The 19,107-nt window shown below is 46.4% G+C and overlaps 1 non-coding gene across 1 annotated transcript; it reads left to right on the top strand.

The window, feature by feature from the left end:
* Nucleotides 1-4,317: 4,317 nt before the first annotated feature.
* LOC116881728 lies at nucleotides 4,318-4,424 on the top strand. The gene has a single exon (XR_004385475.1). It is a non-coding gene; the product is annotated as a U6 spliceosomal RNA (small nuclear RNA).
* Nucleotides 4,425-19,107: the final 14,683 nt, after the last annotated feature.

Here is a 19,107-nt window from a genome sequence, read left to right as displayed (position 1 = left end):
ATCGGCTCAGGTCATGATCTCAGGGTCCTGGGATCGAGCCCCGCATCGGGCTCTCTGCTCAGCAGGGAGCCTGCTTCCCCCCCACCTCTGCCTGCCTCTCTGCCTACTTGTGATCTCTCTCTCTGTCAAATCAATAAATAAAGACTTTAAAAAAAGTTAGTTTGAGGTTTTCTGGAGTTACAAGTTAAAGAGATGGAGACTGCATGTGCAGGGGCAGACATGACAGAAATGCTCCTTCTGACGATGCATATGGACCAAGGTCCCACTGATCTGCCCAGGATGGGGGAAATCATCAAAAGAATCCAAGTCCTCTGCTTGTGTGTTTTGTGGACTTCCAGGAGACAGGCTCATGTGCAAGCAGAGAAGCCAGAGATCAGTGTCTAGAGCCTGAGAACTCACGCAGTGGACACAATGTCTGGGAAGGACCCAGCCCCGCATCCAGACACACCGAGGGTTTGACAGGGATCCTCCAGCCAGAACGTTAACATGTGGGGTCCCAGATGCTGACCTAAAGCAGATCCAACATGTTTCTAGGGTACATGCTGGGTGCCGGGACTGGCACCTACAGTGAATCAAATATACAAAATTTTAAGGGAAAATTTGCCAGGGAAATTAAAAGCCTCAAGGAATAACACTTTTACCTATTTGAGACTTAAGATAACCCCTGCAGCCCCACATTTCGTGTGTCTTGCCCAAGCTGGACACAATTCCCAATGCCTTCCCAGGAGGCGGCCGGGGAGGATGAAGAGGGAAGAGTCCTCCTGAAGGGCCCCAGAGGAAAATGGACAAGGCATTCCTCCCAGAGAGCAGAACCCACGTCTGTCGAGGACTTCATGGTGGGGAAACCCCATAGCCCTTTGCCATGGATCCCAGCGCCGACTATACTCTGCCATTTCTCCGCGTCTTCAGTGGGGCGTCTCGGAGGTCCTGCCCCTGCTGCATCAGGGCTCACGAGGCAAAGTCTGTTGTCCAGAGCACCGGATTCTCCTTCATCACCCAAGCCCTTCACGTCCCTGTGACGAAGGACAGAGAAGGTGGACGCTGACCCTCCAGTCTCGTTTACAGCTGGATGACCACCCAGGAGACCCAGCCCAGAGCACGAGCTAAGTGCACGTCTGATGGCTGTTTCTGGGGAAGCTTCCCTTTGATGTGCAAGGACGGGAGGGATGGGTACCACTCCGCCCATCCTTCCCCTCCTGCTCTGAACACGGAACCCTCGTTGGGAGCTGCAGAAGCTACTTGGGAACACCTGGGAAAATCAATCTGAGATTCGATGCATGGAACCCACCAAAGAAGTCATTTATCCCAAAGTCGTTATGTGGAAACATTAAATATTGTTTTAGTTGGCGCATGTCAGATTTTCTGTTACATCCAGCCCAAAGCATTGATGACGATACGTGGCTCGGCGAGACAGACACAGAGATGCACACTTTCCCATGGCTCATTGCCTCTCTTGCTCCTGAAGCACAATCAGATAATTCCTCCTTCTTCTGACAACAAATTTAAAGGCAAATCACACCGGCCAGAGAGACACGTAAGCATAATGAAGTGAAAATTTCAATTCATGAGCCAAAGTACTACTGTATGGCAATAGAGAAAGCACAGAAATAGAGGAAACGTTTTAATCGTCAGATTAGAAACTGTGCCATCTTCATCAATGGAAAATACATAGATATCCTTTATTTCAACATTTGTACAGAAAAACGAGATTGTATTAATATTTTATGTCCCAGTAATTCACATTTTCACATAGAAAATCCACAGAAAATGGCAAAAGTCCTGTATCTCCTTTTCTTTTGATTTCATCTTGATGCTACTCTGGATGTGACACCGATACTCCTTGAGTACATTAAACTCACAAAGAAAGAAGCTTTACACAAATATTTTAATTCCTGTAATTTCACACAACTGGCTCTATCTTTTCCAGTGCTTTATAAATATTTGAATCCTAAGTGGTCTCTTTTCTCTGGAATGTTGACCTTCCTTCAGAATTTTGATTTTGGAAATAATTACTTCTCCATGAAGGATGAATTAGTTTAATGAGGGGTAAGTGCTTGGGCACCTTGCGGAATCGGACAAACCAGCTTTGGGGCAGAAAGTACACACACGCATGACATGTACACACGCGCGGAAGGGACAGACCAGAAAGGACTTGCAGACTTTGAGCTGCTGAGAGCCATTTCCTTTCCCCAAACCATACCTTCTATCATACAACAAACTTTAGCACCGGAGTGCCATTTAGAGACTCATATGTTACCGTCCACGGACTGTCCTGGAGGGTTTGCTCCTGGCAACTGTCCACACCGTCCACGACACAAGGGGTGACAGATCTGCACTGTTCCTGGTCACCCTGCGTAGCTGGGGAGGGACTGTCACACGCACCCAATTTGGGTTTCCCTTAAAACGGGACTAGGGAAGAAATACAGAAGCTGTTACAAGAGCTGTCTATGGTTAAAAACAATAAAATACATGTTTTTGTGAAGTAAGTACATTGAGTTTGACATTCACATGGTTGTTTCAACTTAGGTCTGCAAGTTGCAAGGCAATGTTGTTTTGATACTTTCTAAACTGTTCTCGGTTCCGTTTTACAGAAGATACTATGCCTTCACAGGGACAGGGGTCTTAAACCTGGCCATTAGAGCTCTCATTTCTTAAATTTCAGGTTGATTTGTTTTGGTGTCTCCCCAACTACCATATAGCTAATCTAAGTTGATTCATTAAAAAAAAATTGTTGTTTTTTTTTTTAATTTATTTCTTTATTTGAGACAGAGAGAGAACAGGAGCAGGGAGAGAGGCAGAGGGAGAAGCGGACTCCTCACTGAGCTCAACAGGAAGCCCGATACAGGACTCGACCCCAGGACCCCAGAATCAGGCCCTGAACTGAAGGCAGATGCTAAAACCAACTGAGCCCCCCAGATGCTCTGAGAAAACTATTTTTTAAAATCTAGTATATTTCTGTTATCTGATCTTCCTCAGTTCCCTCTCCAAGGGAACTCTCCAAGGGTGACCACCTCCCCTGGCGTGGAGGCACCATGGAGAAACGTGGCCATGTTGGTCAAGGCTGGAGTTCTCAAATCTAAGGGTCTTCTAGCACAGAGCACCAGAAAGCATTCCCTCCACACAGCTACCACGAGCGTGAGCCACTGCTCTCAGGAGCTCCCTGCTTGTAGCTGTGAGGGACGTACCTTGTGAGCTGTTAGAAGAAAGTTCCCTTGACTGCTCACAGCTCCTGTGTTCCGTGACTGTCCCCTGCCTTCGGCCCTGAGATGCCACCAGCCATAGACTCGGGCATTTCTGTGAGATTAAATGTTGCCTTGCTGACGACCGTCGACCATGTCCAGTGACAGCGGGCCGTGCATGCACTGCAGAACTTTCCAAAAGGAGGCTCATTTTCGGGAGCATAAATCAGAAATTTATAAAAACATGAGCTTCTAAAGTTCTAGGATTCCGTACCACTTGCTGGCCCAACTGTTTTGAAGAGCTGCGCTCCTCAGGGGGTCTGAACCAAGGTGCCAGGTACCGACAAAGAAAGCCTCCAGAAAGTCTCTCTGTTTTTGTCTTCCTTTGAGATATGCCAGAATGCCTCATCCAGCATGTCACGATGTCAGAGACGTTCTCTGGGCCTCCATGCTCTTCCTCTCCTTGGTGCCGATGGCTTCAAGACGAAGTAGGTACACAAAGGCATTCATCACAGAAACTATTGCTTTATTCAAAACATTTAAAAAATAAATACAATAAATCAGGTTTTTTTCCTTTGCAAGTATTAAATACAGATGTACTGTATGCATATGAAATTTTTGATTAAAATGTCTTTCACCAGTCTGTCTCTTTAATTAAATAAGGCCTGTTTGGTATTAATCAAGGCACAAAGAATTTATACCCGAAATCCAGATTAATTAAAAGCCTGGAGCTCAGAGAACAGACTGTGTATAAAGACAAAAATAAATCAATCCAAACATGATATTTATGAATATGGACTGTTTGTAAGCAAAATATAAATAATTTAGACGGAGTAATATATGTCAGATGTGTGATAGGATTATTTTATATTATAGAATGTATTTACATCTAAATTTGAACTCACGTTTTGAATTAAGGTTTCTATTTTTAGCATTTATGGTGCATTACAGAGTGATGATAGCTCTTCCTGGCTGTTCCTCTCTCAAATCCTGAAGCTTTTAACTACCTGCTCAAATGCACTGGGAAAGGGAGTCCTACTGTGGGACCCTGTTTGCTCAGCTTGGTTTAATCTCATTCCACATGACCTCTCTCTTCCCAGATGGAGCCCAGTCTAGTGCCACATCAAGAGTCACGGGGGCGCTCGCTTCTGCAGCACATACACTATAAGTGGAACGATGCAGAGAAGATTAGCACGGCCCCTGCGCAAGGATGACACGCAAATCCGTGAAGCTTTCCATATTAAAAAAAAAAAAAAAAGAGTCACTGGGGCCCAGCTCATGTGCAGCATTTAAACTCGATGTGTTCAACTCATTAGTATGTTCACAAAATTAAAAAGAAATATATTAATCTCAGTGACGTTTAAAATGGGAACGTAATACACATATTTGGTCATCTTTAAAACGAAAAATGCATGGCTACCCATTCCCATATGGAAATTTCTTGCTCTTATGCGCACATATAAGACATCTTATCCGGGCCTCACTGAAACTCTACGTAGGGGAAGGGGGGAAGGCCATATTCGAACTCAGGCATTCTCGCTAGAAACCTAAAACTTACTCTACCACAGCCACCTATCACATACTAATCTTCCACGGGGGAAGAAAAAATGATTGTAATTCAGTGGCTGATCCCGGTAAGGATGGAGAAAAGACCTTAACTTTGTGGAGTTGTGTTTCACTCAGCAAAAATTCTGGCTGAGAATAAATTCTCAAGAAATGCAGGCCTTCTTCCCCTTCCTCCTTTTCCTTTCCCGCTTGTTTCTGTTTCTTCTTATTTGTAGGTTTCTGTCCTGTTTCAGGAGGAGAATAATGACATAGTGAGAAGGTGTTGCACCTTGTGTGGTATGATGGATTGTACCATGATACAAAATAATCCAGAGATGATGATTATAATAATCCAGAATAATCCAGAGATGACCCCAGGATAAAGTAGTATTTCTGATCAGTTGGGGAAAGGATGGCTTATTCAGGAGACCAGGAGTATCCAATTAGGTAAGATTGGGAGATCCTCGCCAAATTCAGTTTTCAAAACTAAATTCCAAGAACAGTAATGAATACCATAAATGTTGTAGAGGAGAATATAAACCGACATTCTATAATGTTGTCTTCTGGAAGTCCTTATTAAGCCAGATTCCTTAGAACCCATGACTTTAAGATTTAACCTTAGCAGATAGTTTCAGATCATGTGCACACACACAGTGATATACACACACAGACAGACACGGACACACCCAGGGACAGAGCCTCCTATGTAAACACAGGCATATAACAAGCATGAAAAAAGGTAGTGTGTGGAAGAGACCCGAAACGTTCTGTTAGCTTATATCATCATCATCATCACTTTATTATATTTTATTAAAGAATAAATTCTTTAAGGGATTTAATTACAATGTTCAAGTCAACTTAACACGTGTACTACTTTTCAGCATTAGATATTGTTTCCTAATGATCTCAGTTTCAAAAGGGTTTTAGATGGTTAGTTAAGTCAAATGTTATGGAAACAAAATAGAGGAACAAACCAAATTCTTTCTAGCTATAGTATAATGTAGCAAAATTAAGAGTTTTTTGGTAAAATTCCTATACATACTTTCTGTCACGGCATCCTGATTACCAATGACTCATTCTTCTAAAAAAATAATGGACTTAGTGTGCTTAATTCTCTATTTTTGAAATGGTATAAATGGTAATAATTGCATGTTCAGATTTAAGGAAAAAGCAATAACTGAAAGTAGCTTAAAAAGGTGCAGAAGTCCAGCAAAGACAGAAGGAACACCAGTGCCTCACTGCGGGGCTACTCCGTGCGGGTTTGCGGTGCACACCCCACACAGGCAGCTGGAGAACACGGAGCTCTGCAGCCACACCTGAAACGGGGCTCGGGGGTATACACGGTCACGCACAGCTTAGGTGCAGAGCAGACAGAAATGGTGTCGTCTTCACGGTGACAGGTCACAATGTAAGAGTGCTCTGAAATGACAGGGAGTCCGTTGGTGGTTACCTTAGACCTGCCTTGGGAAACACCTTCAGTTTTGCTTATGATTTCCAGTGGCATGAATGACAGATGACCCAGGTCAAGTTAGTCTTGCAAAATAAGTGAAATTAAACTTCATGTGACTAAACTCTCGTCTGCTCATGGAATTTCTCCAAGCTGGTCTCCATGTGTTTTGGGTTTTAACAAGGACATGCAAATTCCCTTTGCAAAGCCACCACCAAAATGATGAAGTTGCTTTTCCCCTAAAAGTCATGGGGAACACTGGTAAATCCATGCTTTCAATTTAATCCTTGATCAATGACAAGTACCAAAAATAATTGGTGTGAGATTTACAGCATTTATAAGTGATAGATGTATTTTTAGCAGAAAAAGGAAGTTACCATGCTTTCTTTGTTCACATGTGGAAAACGAGGCTCATTCGTTTGTAGATATGAATCTGTAGAAGGATTTTTGGGCTCGTACCAGTTACTCTTCCTCATTTCATTGAGTTAGTATGTTGCAGGCTCTCCTGAGTCTAGACACACAGTGATGAAAAGGATGCATCTCCTGGTTGTCTTCTTGGGGGCAAGACTCACCGCCAACCGTCTGAAAACAGAACAAAACAAACACAATTGTCTGCAGCCAGAAAGTGACGATGGGGAGGAAGGAATATAAAGAAATCGTGGTGAGTGAGGAGTTTGCTCTTTCAACGGCAGCAATCCTGGAAGGCTTCCCAGAAGAGACAGCCCTTCAACATGAAGCCATGAAGTAAAAATAGAAATATTCGGTTCCTCTTAGTCCCAAGGTCTTTAACTTTCCCGATTTTCCCCATGAACACTTCCTTCACTTTTTTTTTAAACTTTCTAAATACTGTTTCCTCTTCACTTTTCCTGTGAGAATGGATTTGTGAAAACTAATTTTAGTCGGTTATTTATGAGCGGCTGTAATCGAGTCTGGACACTGGGGTTTTAAAGACTTCTAGAACAGAAGCATATTTCTTGTTTTTCACGAACAACTATGGGTGCCTGCACACAGATGTGCACACACACATGTTCACATGCACACCCGTGCACACTCACACACCCCACGGGGATGCGCACACACAGATGCACGTGCACACATAGTTTCTATCATCACCAATCCTTCCCTTCTGGAACAGAATGAAGTATGAGCTGAAGTACCCCCGTCCATCTAAGAGAATCACAGAATCCAACGAAACTATTTCTGGAAGATTTCTATTCTATGGAATCAAATCTGTAAAGAATCATAAGTTTGTAATTAATCAGTCTGGTCTTATTTAACCCTCCGCTGTTTTTTCCCCTGGCTTCATGCTATTTCTTCAATAGAACCTGTGATATTACTGAGCATGTTTTGTTGAGCATAACACCCTATTTCAAAGAATGTCCGTTGCCCTGGCAAGCAAACCAGTTTGCAAGCCGCAAAATAAGACCGGTCGATACCGTGCCTTCCTGTCTCTCCCTCTGAAGGACTGTCTCAATTGAGAAAATATTGAAATGTGAGCAGCAGATACGGCTGTGAGCATTTTTAACGCAGCCCTGTCTCTTCCGCATGTCATTGTTCCCTCAGATAATGAACGCTGGCCCTCACAGCTGGGGAGACAATGGGTGCCACTGTTCGCAGCTCTTCCAAAGCAAATTGGCCTGTTCCAAACCCTAATCAAAGATGAGACATGGAAACTCGTTTATCTATAGAGACTGGATCAGAGATGCACAAAGTTCCTGAAACATGAAAAGTACTTATTTTGACCGTTCAACTTGCTTTTATAAATTTTGCATCTTTCCCTTCAGAAATCGTGGTCGCCTGTTGCGTGTTGAGAATACAAGCCTCTCGGTCCCAACATCACGGAGTGAGGAAAGTTCTAGACTCTCAGCACACACATTTGCAAGTTATAGAATTCAGGTGTCCCCGCCCCCCATGACGTTCCTTTGTTTTGACATCTGCAAGTACCAGCTGGTAATGGTTAGTTTGTTTTCTATCACTTGTGTCTTTGCTTTGGGCTTGTTAGTAAGGATGGATGGAAAGCAGGTGTGGTGGCTTCTGAGTGTTGGTTGGTACAGACCCGCCTCAGGCCACTGCTGGGGTAGTTTCACTCCTATGTTGTCCCACTTGCAGCTGTCAGTAACAGCTACACTAAGAAGGCAGGCTCTGCTCACAAATCGAATTTAATAATGAAAAGCATCCATATCTGGCCACTTAAGCAAAAATGGTAATAAAGAAGGCAGTGTTCACAATAGCTCAACTGGTGAAAAGTTAAAAAAAAAAATTCCAGTCTTTGCAAGACTTTCAAGGATGGGATTTTGTATCTGTTGGCTGACTACTCACTGGTAAATTTAAAAATCTGAAAATGTCACCACTTTGTGCAGTAAATCGAGACTAAAATACAATGAAGATTAAAAATTCATTTAAGAACATGCCTCTTAACATGTTTTTTCTAAGTGTTTTATGTAACTCAACTTAGCAACTGAAACAATGGGGTAATGAGGTCCTTAACGACCACAGATGTGATGTACGATTCTAAGTCAATGCCAACCAGTACACTGTGCAACGATTGCCGACTGAAAACTCCAGTAGGAAACTTCTTTTGACGGCACATGATCTGGAAAAAAGAGGTGGGGTCGTCGGCTTGGGGCTCTTGAACATTTTGATTATCCGGATATTTTTATCTCATGTTTGGAAAAAATCACAAAAGATAATTGCTTGTTTATGGTGAAAAAGGATATCGTTTGAAGTCCTGATGTTGTTTCCTGGTCTTGTCATGGAAAATATTTTTAAAATGGGGTTTTGAGAGGCGACTTTGTAGAAATTAGCCCATGGCTTCATCGCACCCGGGAGCGAGGGCCAGCTTGGTATATCCTCCCATATAGCCTGGTCACAGCTATCCTGCTGTTTCTGCCAAGTTGCTGCCTGCGTTTGGACGTAATTGTCACATGAATTGTCAGCATGACCTTGAAGGGACTTAAGATTCCTTCACTGGGGGGGAATTTTAAAAATGAAGTCCCTTGACCAGAACAACCTGTATTAATTAATTAAAGGCTGCGATAATTGCTTATCAGCCCTGGGAAATACCAGGGATGTGGGATCGTGGTAGCTCAGCAAGGTGGCTAACTTTGCATGTGACATGCTCACTCCCAAGGGTGCTTGTAGAAGCTCCACGTCCAAGGGTGGGGCTGAGCAGAGCACTGGGACCCCGGGCTCGCCCATCTGACCACTCAGATATTCACACTTACAAAACAGGGCTGTCCTCTACTAGAGGCTACTGTACAGGGCAACTTCCAGCACTTACAAAGCAATGTCAGGGAGATAGATTTGCTGCCAATATTATTCTCATATTCAGAGAGTTTCTTAAAAAGTACTGCATGCATAATTGCTATGTTTGAACTTCCTGACGTTGATACTATCTTTCAAATTATTCTCCCACACATAGTCACTTTTTAAAATTGTAATTGTGGAGGAAAAAAATGTTATTCTGTGTAGCAGGAGAAAATCAGAGTAAAAGTGTTCTTTTTTTTATGACGGGAGCTGTGTGCTGTGTTATCACTACCCCCAAAGTTTGGAACTTTCCGACTTGTACAGACATTCGAGGGTAGAATCTGGGCAAGGTCAGAAGCAGCTGTAAGGTGTGGAGAGTCAGGCTTCGGAGGTGCCCACGCCTGGGTGAATGCCCGCTGTCATCTTGCGTGACCTTGAAAATGGCCTTAGCTCCTGAGTCATTATCTTCATATCTATAAAGGTAAAATATGTATCGACTTTTGTGATGCTGTTTTAGAGATGTTTTATGTAAAGCGAACGTATTGGACAGTTACCTTGTGGTAGGTGGACACACATGTTTCAAAAGTCCCTCGCTCAATCCTCACAAAATCCTTGACTCAGATCCTATTTTGTAGGTGAGTATGGAGGATGGGATGCTCACAGAGTCAGCATGTGCCCCTTCTCAGGGCCGGTCCTCTGGGGCCTGGCCCTGCCTGCCTCCCATGCCGGCTCCAAGCCAAGCTGCCAGGTGCCGGCCATCTCACCCCACGTTCCAGTTAGTGTCATATGCTTTAGGAAACACTACACAGTGTTTACTGTTTTTCTTGGAAATGGCCGCGTCTTAACTCTATTTCTGTAGAATGCGGGTATCCAAAGAACTAGAGTAAGGAGTTAACCACTAAATTGCACAGTATGACCTTCAAACCAGTTTATAAAAGAAAAAAACAGACTAATGAGTTAGAAGTCGTATACACTTCTCACCTTTTCCCTCACCGGTGCCTTCTAGAAAAGCTGCAGAGTGGTACCAGGTGATAGAATCAATAAGTCCCTCACAACTGGATTAGCCAATACTACCAGGGTTAGATGAGTACATTTAAGTGCCTACGAGAAGCCGTGGCTTTAGTCTGACACTGTATGAACATGATTTACCCACATTCGCCCACAATTAAATGTCCTCGGTTCTTGAGGTGACAGTAACCTGCAGATACGTCCCATGCCAGGCGAAATGTCAGGAGCCCCCGTGCGTTCCAGCCCACCCGCTGGCCTTCCCCAGAGGTCGGGGACTCCCTCATACCCACGTTTCTGGGGAGGACACTGGGGTCAGACCCCACTTTATTGGGAACACACTGGTCATATCCCTGATTAATTTTTTAAATTTCAGTGTGTGCCATTCTCATGAAAATGGGTATTGAAGACAAATTTCGTAGGGTTTCGAGGGATGCGGCTTCCTCTGAACCAGGGCTGCCTTCAGACCGGCCACACCTGCGGAGGGAACGCTCGTGCCCCGCGCACCGAGGTCCTAACTGCCCGCAGGTGGCGGGGGCCGCAGCGCGTGGCCCGTGGACGTGAACGCGGTGCGGTTGGGGCCCGGGGCGCGTGCGGCCACTAATAAGAGCGAAGCCGGCGCTCAGACAGCCTTCTGCAATGTGGACCAGACCCCTGGCGTGCAGCCAGGACAGCGGGAGGACGCCCCGGTGGGGGCTGGATGCAGCCGTGACCAAGTCTCTCTAAGCGCGGCCCTGCTCCCGCCCTGGACCTCGGCGGGGGGCGGGGGGTGGGGGGGGGGCTGTGGCCGGTGTAGCCCTGCAGAGGCTGGGCTGGAGCAGGTGGGTCCCCCGGCTGACACCCTAGTTCCGCGTGGTCCACAGCGGGGGCCCTGGGGCACGGGGTGGGGGGAGCCCAAGCTGGGAGCATCGGCCGCGTTGAGGGGCCTGCGGGGTCCTCCCGTGCCCTTGGCCTCCCCGCTTTGTAGCCCCCACGAGGGAACTTCCAGCCGGTCCCTGGCGACTCCTACCAGGGCCTCGGTGAACCCCCCCCCCCACCCCGAGAACTGCACTGGGGCGGCTCGCAAGTCCTCAAGCACTTAACACGGAGTCTCATAACTCCCTCAGGTGGAGACGGTCCCCAGAAAAACCCAGACACAATCCCCCGGCAGGAGGTGAGCCTATGAAGCTCCTGGAGCTGGAAATTCTCTGGGTTCGCATCTGCCCTGATGACTGGGCACTTCCCTCCCTCTGCCTGGTTCTTGGGCTGCTCACTTCCTACCCCAAACCCATCTTCCCCCAACCAGCTTTCCTGGCCCTGCGTCCCACCTTTCCCTCTTCAGGAAATGGCAGCGTATGTGCAGCTGCCACAGCTAAGCTAGGGCCCCCGCCTCTCCCTCCCGGATTGGGAACCTGGGATGCCTGGGGATACTGAGGCAGAGACCCTACAGCCCCATTGCTCTGCGCTTGCTGCACCAGCCTCCGCAGGCCCCCGGCGCTGTGTTGACCCCCGGGCCCCTTGTACCGGGTACTCCCGGTCTACTTCTGGGGAGCATTGTTGGAAGCACTCTAGGGTGCCCGCCCTCCCTCCCTCCCACCCCTGCTCTATTCCTCCCAGTTAATGGAGAGCCTCAGGCTAGAGCTTCCTGTGTGGGACCCCCAGTTGGAGCCTCTGAAGCACTCCGATGGACCTGAGCACAGGTGAAGGAAATGCATTATTAGGGCCCCCATAGGTGACTCCGGTGGGCGGTGCTGAAAACCAGGCCCACCTGAGCTTGGGGCCCTATTGACTCGTGCCCCTCTCCCGCATTTATTACTTTTCTGGGCTCCGGCCTCTGGCGTTTGATTTACTCAAAATTTTTATTGGAAGCCTTGTAATAAACTGCCCATTCTATGGACTTGTCCTTTTCCACTGAAATGTAGATGCCCGTCTAAGCAGGAAAAAAGCCAATCCTGCTCAAAACTCCATGTCCGGAGTTTAAAGAAAGGTGGGGTGAGTTCTAAGAGCTGGGGATCCTCTAACTACGGAGTAATTCGGTAAGTCTTGGAGCAGAACGTCGGATAGTGGAGGATTTGAGAGCCTGTGTGCAGACGGGTGAAAGGGGCCTCCTGGGCTGACCAAGGCCCAGAGCTCCACAGCCTGGGGTGTTACTGTTGGGCTCCCTTCAGTAACTCGCCAGTGTACCTAGTTTCAGACCCGGTGGAAGTGTGCGGACAAGGGGAGCTGGGGCTCTCAGACCCCACCCCCCGTTTCTCCCCGCTGGTGTGCCTCCATTGGTGCTATGTGGGCAGTTTGCTCTTAAAAGAACCAAGACCAGGTGCAAGAAGTTACCCGCCCCTTGCCACTTAACCTTAGGAAGGGAGAGGACTTGATGAACACAGTTACCAGCACAAAGTTAATCTCTGTGTAAAACTTAACAGCTCCTGCTACGTTCCCCCCACCCCCTTGTCTCCAAGATGGAGCTTCTAGGGAGGACTTTGTGGTTAAGATTCTAGTCTCAGGCCTGGGGTCGGCTAGCATGTACTGCCCTGGACATGGGCAAGAGCTCCGAGTGCTGCTCTGCGAGCCGACGTGGAGCTTTCATATTCTCCGTGAAGAAGCTCCATAAAGTAAGGTGTCCAGTGACTGCCACAGTGAAGTTAACACAAACCTGTATCCTGTCCCCTTGCACCCCTTAAACTTATAAGGCTACATGTCCACTACCTCCAGTTCTAGAAGGTTCCCATCATCATGGGTGTGCAGAGGGATTTTCCCCGTTGCCTCCTGTGCTTGGTCCCCGGACTGCCGGAGAAACGCTCGCGGACTTGTCACACCCGCCCTGCTGTTCCGCGGAGCCCTGGCTGCAGCCCGCCTTCTCTTCTGCGTTGGCTCTTTGAGTAATGGGGCTCTCCTGGGACTAGCTGGGTCTACAGGAGTGTCCCCAGAGTGACTTCATGTTGGCGTGACTCTTAAGATCTAAGCTTCACACCCCTTCCCAGTTTCCTGTTAAATATCCTAGAACTGGAATCAACCAGAAGTGTATTTACTTGCTCTACAGGAAAGCATTGGTCTGGAATTATGTTCCCGGATCCCAGGGATGATGCGTGTTATATGCTAGTTTTTTTTGGTGGCGTTAAAGACCAGTTCCCTGAGGTGCCAATAGACTGGGCAGGTTATGCTTCAGTAATCGTAAACCATTGAGACGATCCTAGGGACTCCTTCCCTTGTTCTCATGGGGCCATCTCCATTTCTGTGAAACCTGTTGGTGGTTAGGTGTTCAAGTCTCCAGCTGTGAGAGTGGAGGAGTCTGTTGCTTTTGGTCCTGATGGTTTTTCTCCCATTTATCTTGGAGCTCTGTTTGGTGCATAAACATTTGGGAATGTTAGTTGACCTTTTCATGATTAGGAAGTCTCACTTTGTCCCTAACTTTCCATGTTTTACAGTCTGCTTCTGAAGCTAGTACGGGTAATTCCGTTTTTTAAACGAGTTAGCATTAATCCCTTTCAAGTTACTGTCTTTATATTTGGGATTTTTAACATAAAGAGATATGTTAAAATAGCTTTTGGTGATGTGAAAAAAAATTAGTAAAAAGAGCGTGAAGAAAATCACTAAGAAGTTGCATTGAGAATAATTGCTGTTGATGTTTTTAAAAAAAGGACTGAGGTGAAACTGACCTAGGATATCCGTTTCACGTGTGTACAATGATCTGATACATACTTGAGGAATCACATTAAGTTTGGTCAATAACTGACCTGACGTCGTGACAATTTGAGAACGTGAGGTCTACCAAATTTCAGATAACACAGTAACAGTAGTTACCGTGCTGCACGCTGCATCCCCATGATGTCTGTAAAGCCACACTTATTTCAAATTGTGCCCTTTGACTCCCTTCAGCCATTTCTCGCAGCCCCCGCGTACGGCAACACCAGTCTGTCTGGAGTGTGGGGTTTGTCCCCCTGCCCAACGTGTTTTAGGTCCCACGTATAATTGAGGTCATATGGTCTTGAACACATCTCACATGATGTCTTCACAGTCCCCCATGTTACCGATGGCCGGTTTTTGCGGCTGAGTATTCTGATGTGTGTACACCACATCTTTGTTCACCTAGCAGACGCTCAGGTTGTTTCCGTATATTGGCTGTTGTACATGAGAATATGGGGTTGTGTATGTTAAGCTTTATTTTTCTTGAATACCTGTTAGTGGAATTGTTGGACTGTTAACTTAAGTAGCCTCCACGTGGTTTTCTGTGGTGGCTGTACCAATGGTAGTTCCCACCAGCAGTGCATGAGGGGGTCCCTTTTCCTTTCTTGCCTGCATTTTACTACTTGATTCTAGCTATTCTGATCAGGTGATCTCATTGTGGTTTTGACTAGCATCTTCCTCATTAGGGAGTTTTGTGCGTCTTTTCATGTAACTATTGGCCAATTGTAGGTCTTTGGGAAAAGGCTTAGGTCCTCTGCCCACTTTAGACTTCTAATTTCTTTGACAGACGGAAACAAAGCATGAGCAGGAAGAAGGGAGAGGGAGAAGCAGACTCCCCACTGAACAGGGAGCCCAACACCACGCCAGACTCGATATCGGGACCCCGAGATCATGACCTGAGCACCCAGGCGGCCCTCTGCTCATTATAAATCTGACTCTTAGCTGTTGAGCTGTAGTTCTGTGCACGTTTTGGCTATTAACCCCTTATCAGATAAGGTCTACAAATATTCCCATTCTGTAGGTTGCCCTATTTTTTTACTTTGCTGTGCAGGATCTTTATACTTTGATGTAGTCCCATTTGTTACCCATTTTGACTTAATTTTTGCATGTGCTGTAATCACGGTCCTCTTGCATTTGCCCTTGGCCAGAGTCTGCAACTTCATCTGTTGAGTCTTTTCCTCATTGTATGTTCCTGGCTCCTTTCTCAAAATAATTGAGTATACAAATGTGGGTTTATTTCTGGGGTCTCTGTTCCATAGTTCTGGTTTATGCCGATACCATACCACTGACTGTAGTTTCATAATGCAGGTTGATATCGGGGGGCATGATGCCACCTCCTTTGTCTTGATCTCATACGCTTAAGGGTCATTTTGGTTCTATACAAACTCCACAATTGTTCTACTTCTGAAAGATGCTATTGGAATTTTGCATAGGGATTGCATTGACTGTATAAATCCCTTTGGATAATATGGATACCTTAACAGTGTTCTAATCCTGGAGCACAGAATTGCTTTCCATGTGTGTTGTCCATGTGTGTTTTCCGTGCGTGTTTTTGTATGTAATTCTCCACGCATGGGTCATTCACCTCCTTGAGTATTCCCAGTTACTGTGTTGCTGTATTTTACGGACAGAACCTGATCAGGCCTTGTCCACCCTGAGACCCTCGGCCCTTTGACTGGCTTGATGAGTTCCTGCAACAGTGGGTATGGGAAAGTCTGTGGTCTTAGCTCCGTTTCTGATGATACAGCGTAGAGCATGTTTTAAGTTGTGGGCTGTGACGATAGCCTGCATGTCACTGTCCTAGGGGCTGCCGGGTACAGAGGTTTCCTGTCTGAAAAATGACCCGAGAGTTTGGGGAATCCCAGAACAGACTGAAGCCCGGGGTGCAAGCTTGCACAAACGTGTGCTGAGTTTGAGCCGACCTCTGTGAGAGCTTGTGGGGGAGGTGCCCGTTTGAGTAACGTCAGAAACAGCGGGATCTGCCCAGGGCAGCCAGGTGACTCTGTAAGCTTGGGCATTTTGCCGATCTGTCCCCAGGGAACAGGCCCGGTGGTGGTGAAAACTCGCTCTGTAAAGGACCCCTACATGATGCGTGTGACCGTTCGGAGTTGGAGAGCTCAGTGTGTGGTCCTTCTGCTTACTGTGCCTGTTAGAAAGTACTCCTAGGTTCTCGAATGTCGAGGGTTGAGAACAGATGGATTGTCCTGTCAGTTGACAAGACCTGGAAGCAACACCCAGGAGCAGGGAACCCATTCAGGGCTCATATCTCTGTATATTTTGTTTCGTCAGTGTTCCAAGACTCACTGTTGATGCACCACACCCAGTGCTCCAGGCTGTCCGTGCCCTCCCCAGTACCATTCTCTAATCCAAGCATCCTGGGGTTCTTTTAGAAACGATGGACCCTAAAACTGGAGAAGGGAGTGTATGTGTCCTGGATGGAGCCTCCTGCAGTGTCAGGAAAAGCGCTAAAAGGCATTGAATGGGCCAATGGGGCAAAGTAGCCAAGTGAAATCTTGTCAAATTTGGAATAATCTGGGCAGCTAGATCCGGAACCGTAGTAGAACGTCAGAATCCACGAGTCCTAAGGGCTGTAGATAAGCCATTGTAGCACAGATGCGGAGCCCATGCAGCGATCTATACCCTGTGGGAACGGCCCCTCAGCGAGGCGGGGGGTTACTTGTTTGGAAAGAGAAATGCAGGGGAGAACGGTGACCCACAGGGCCCCGGCTGGGTCCACACGGTGACCAGTCCTGGTGACCTCATGTCCCCTTGGGATTAAAGGGCCCTTTCTCTGGGCTTCCAGAAGTCTTTAACGGAGTCTGAGACCTCCGACTTCTGTGAATGACGGTTTACCGTGTACCTGAGCAGCACTCGGCAAAACTGGCGTGGTCCTCGAAACCCAGAGAGCATGGGAACTCACCCCCGAGAGCAGCTTAAGGAGACAGGATGCCCAAATGTAATGTGTTCTTCATGAGATTCTGGGTGGGGCGGGCAGCGGCAAAACAGGAAGCAGGATGTTCATTTCCTACTTGTGACAAATGTACCGTAATATAACGTCTTCAGGGATGGGTTGCGGAGCACATGGGAACTCGGAATTTTCCATGTTCTGTTTTTTGAAACCAAAAACTTCTGGAACTCAGCATTGGGTCCTGTTCCTCCTACTCTAAACCTTAGGTGCATCCTATGAATTAATCTCTATCACCGGTAAAAAAACAAAAAACAAAAAAAACCAAAAACAAACAAACAAACACAACTTTACTGGAAACTCTGGGGTTGCTAAGTTACACAGCTCCAGAGGCAATATGAGCCTTTCTTACACAGATTTTCAGATAATAATCCTGAACCATGTCATGATGGAAACCACCTACTTGGTTTCCCCGCCTGAGCAGGGGTTGAACAGTAAATTGTCAGCAGTGGTAACCGACCCTCCGAGACGGGTCTTGTGCTGTGCTTTCAGTCACCAATGCATGCCTCCGAGGAACGAAAACAACACATGGGCACACAGCTAGAAGATGAATGATATCGGCACTAACCCGGAGCACGATGGGTCTTCAAGATGACCCCCTCCTGATGCCGGTAAAGTATAGTCAATTACTTCTATAATTGCTCCCCCACTAATGCCGATGTCCTAATGGGATCAAAACCATTATCCTCCTCTTTCATCTGTTCTTACATCTTATCAAGTGGGGGGCCGGAGGTATTTGTTAGCTCTAAGAAACTCGCTGCAAATTAAAAGATCTTGGTAATAACACATCCCCCTAAACTTGGGCTGCTGGGACTTGCTTTTGCCAACTTAGAGATGATCTGACGGAGGGAAAGCAGTGGTTCACATCCGGGCTGCAAGGCAATGTGCCCTCTTCCTGCCACATCACGTCACCACTGTTTTGCTAGAAAGATGAAAATTGCGTCTGCTCCTTTAAAGTCAGAGCTGTGGATACTCTTGGATCGGAGACTAGGGTAACATGGGCGCTACCTGGTAGACATGGGGCACCGATGTGGTGTCAGCTGTGTTGAGCGGGCTCTGTCTTTGTTAGTTCCATGTGTAATGGACTTAATTATGTGAAGCAGTAGACCATTCCAGGAGGTATTTAAAAACTGCCAATCTAAGAATATATCTAGCCTCTCTATCTTGTCAAGATGAGTTTCTTTTCATATTGTGTCTGGGGAAATTCAACTTCATGCTTTAAGTCAGAATCTTAAAATACCACCATTTACAAATACCTTCATCATCCAAGAGTCACGAATGTTTCCATTAACTTGGCTCCACACCTAGTTTTGAATGCTACTTGCAAACCAGAATGTGGGGAGGGTGGGGAAGATTGGCTGTCCTCTCACATTTCTGTAAAAACAAAAAAACAAAATGCTAATTAAAGCAGTGGGTCAGAGCTCGCAGTGTCAGATGTGCCAGGTCTTTCCTTGGGAACAATAACGTGCTGCTGGCTGCCAACTGCCAACCAAGGGCAGAAAAACGACATCCCGACAAGAGTTCCACTGCCTGAGTATCGGGAAGACCGCCAGCCTCCCTGATCACCACTGACGGCCGCAGTCCCACGCTCGCACAGCATTGCGCGGTTCAGGGCATGACCAGGATTGGACATGCTGGTAGACCTTATTTACTAAATGGGGTTCTGGGGGTCGTAGGGGAGACTGATTTTTTTGAAAGTGGGAACATAATCTGCAATTACGTTTTCCTTGGGCCAAACCTGAATTTCCCATAAATGTCCTATTGGATCTTTCTCTTATTCTCCTGGAATGTGTATGTTGTCCTAATATTGCGATTATATATCGACACTGGTTTTTTTTCTTTTCTCTCTTGTGATACTGTACAGGATTTTTTTCCCCTTAATTGCTCTGATAGCTTGAAGATGGGAATTTTCATTGGTATGTGAGCTAGTTGTCTTTAGATATTTGGAATTTGAAACAACAGCACCATCACACAAATTTAAAATACTTGCAAGAAATCAGTCTTTTCTCCGTGATTGCTATGAATTCTCACGGTATAATCTCCTTTTTCATAGGAATTTA

The sequence above is a fragment of the Lontra canadensis genome, unplaced genomic scaffold, assembly GCF_010015895.1.
Source record: "Lontra canadensis isolate GAN:19392208 unplaced genomic scaffold, GSC_riverotter_1.0 scaffold76, whole genome shotgun sequence".
NCBI classification, from domain to species: domain Eukaryota; kingdom Metazoa; phylum Chordata; class Mammalia; order Carnivora; family Mustelidae; genus Lontra; species Lontra canadensis.
Note: the sequence above shows the minus strand (reverse complement) of the source record. Positions and strands in the feature narration are given on the sequence as shown.